At 34.4% G+C, this 2,584-nt stretch overlaps 1 pseudogene; it reads left to right on the forward strand.

Annotated features, from left to right (window-relative positions):
• The first annotated feature begins 1,510 nt into the window (after positions 1 to 1,510).
• The window catches only part of LOC101587953, a 2,492-nt pseudogene continuing 1,418 nt past the window's right edge, over positions 1,511 to 2,584 (forward strand).

A 2,584-nucleotide genomic window follows, 5' to 3' on the forward strand; every position in this document is an offset into this window, starting at 1 on the left:
GAGGTTGCCTATGTAGGTGCTGTCTTGTGGTCCTCCAATTTTTAATATTATGGATTATGTATTTGATGTGATTTATATACGATGTCTTGACCTAACCCAGTGATATAGTTTTTCCTTATACTTTTTACTAAGTTTGTGTTTTATCACTTTCATCTTTGATTGACTGCAAGTTTATATCTGTATATGTTGGGAAGCAAATGCCCGAATTCAGTTGTTAGCAGCATTCAAATCATCCAGAGCCATGTATTGAAAAGACATTTTGTAAGCCTAAAAAATGTTTGCCAGCCTCATCAAAAAGCAATCAAAGAGCATGTTCCTAGTGGTCTGAGGCAGTCTGAATCCCTCTTGGCATTCCTGGCCATGCATCAGGATCTGTAGCTGCCCCTGAGTCAGACAGCCCAATCTTTGTTCAAAGGTGAAGGTGGCAGAGTAGGTGGCTGATTTGCTGAAGTAAGCCACTGGGAGTGGGTCTAGCACTAAGGACCCTCAGCCTAATGACCAGATTCATGTCCAGCCTCAGTCTGCAGAGAAAAGAAGACAAATATTCAAGGAATACAATATCTGTTATGGCAAAAATAAATCACATTTAAGATACAGACAGGAAAACTAGATTTCCAGTAGTAGAGTGATGACATCTGAAGACCAGGTCCAAGAAGGGACAAAATTTCTGAAATTTAAAACAAAAATGGCTGATAGTGTGCTTAAGGAGAATCACATAGAGAGGAAACATTCTTTCAGGCTTTCACAGCGAGTACATTGGTCAAGCAATGGCCGTGACTCATCTAGATGGCAGACACTGACAAAAGGTCTACATGGTGCTGCACATGGTTTCAGGGTAAATCCTGAGGGAATTTGACTGAACTTGTCAGATACAAAGTTTCATTTTTTGTTATACAGGTCTTGCTTTAACTTGGTCTTAACCATCCAGCAGAAAATTATAACTAGGAGGTATAAAAAGTAAAGCCATATTAATTTGCTAAGCTATGAAAGGCTCAAGTCAACAACATCTGACATTGCCAGTCATGCAGATAACACATTGCTTTTGTGGACTATTGGACTGTATTAGGCTATTTTGCTGAATTCAAGCACTTACAATATTTAAATGGCAATGGAACACCCATCTCTGACAAAACAAAACAAAAAAGGGGGCTATAAATGAAGGACCATTTTGTAGTGAAAAATATATATATATTTATATGTGTATATACAAAATAGTTAGGATAGATATACAGCTACTTTCTCTTAGTTCAATAAGAAGAAAGATTTATACTAAAAGTGTATAGACAAGATATCATGTCTGCATCTTGTACTTTGAATAACTACTATGAAGACAACAATATGCAGTGTATTAATTACTGTAACTGTCCTACTAACCTGTTTTAAAACGGTCTCATTGTGATTTCTTTCTCATTAAAATTAATTTAAAAATGCAATGAGAAAACATGACTAATAAAGATTCAGTTTAATGTGAAAAAATATCAGAAGATATGAAGAAAGCACTAATTCAACAATGGAAAATAATAACATTCCCTTGAAAGCTTCTAATGAATTTGCCAATTCTACAAAGTTACTGGAACACATTATCTTGAGCTTGGTAATCAAACTCTGCCATTTTTGCCAATTAACAATGATTCCCAAAATCAAAATATGACACTAAAGCAGGTATTTTATCTTTAAAAAAATAAAAATAAACAAAGTACCAATGAGATAACTCAGTGGACTAAGTGCCTGCTTAGGCAAGTGCAGGGGCTGGGGTTTGATCCATGGCACCACATGTCACTGAGACCGGGGAAGATACATATTAATGAAAGCCACTGTAGATAGATCAGCTCAAACCAAAACACCTCAGAAGACAGAAAAATTTATGTCATGGAAATACAACACATTTGGAAGTGCAGCTAGGCCTCTTTTCTTGATCAATACCAAACTTACAGAATAGTACAGAATTATTGACTAACAAAGACATGCATCCAAAAAAGCTATTATGGATAGATGAGCTCAGCCCAAAGAGACCACAGAAGACAGAAAAGCTCTTCTGAATGAGTGGAGAGCTGGCAGAGTAAGCGTGCTGAAAAGGCATTCTAACTTAGTTACTACCCAGCCTGAGCCTTTGAGACAAAATGAAAATCCATTTGGATTGTTGTAGACTATCATGGTAGTAGAAGATGAACAAAGGATATTTTTATTTTATTTCATTTTTTAAATTCAATTTTATTTTGAAGATTAAAAACAGAAGTCAACACACATAGAAAAATGACAATACGCAACCATATGTCTAATCTTACATAACTATATCTGTTAATCTGAGCAACAGATTTTACCATAAAAATAGATAATATATCAACCATTGTTAATCAGCTATTATTGATTTGAAAATCTGTAACATATATATTACTGCATGTTACCCTGATTCTCAGTTTTTCTGCTATTTGTTTTTGCTTCTGTTTTTACTATTCAAAAGAAAATAAAAATTAAAAAAAAGAAACAGGGCAACATACAATAATATATATGTTAAAGGTTTTCAAAACAAGAACAGCTAATTAACAATGATTGTTATATTATCTATTTTTATCATCAAATCTTA

Source organism: Octodon degus, unplaced genomic scaffold, assembly GCF_000260255.1.
Source record: "Octodon degus isolate 3935 unplaced genomic scaffold, OctDeg1.0 scaffold00278, whole genome shotgun sequence".
Classification (NCBI taxonomy): Eukaryota; Metazoa; Chordata; class Mammalia; order Rodentia; family Octodontidae; genus Octodon; species Octodon degus.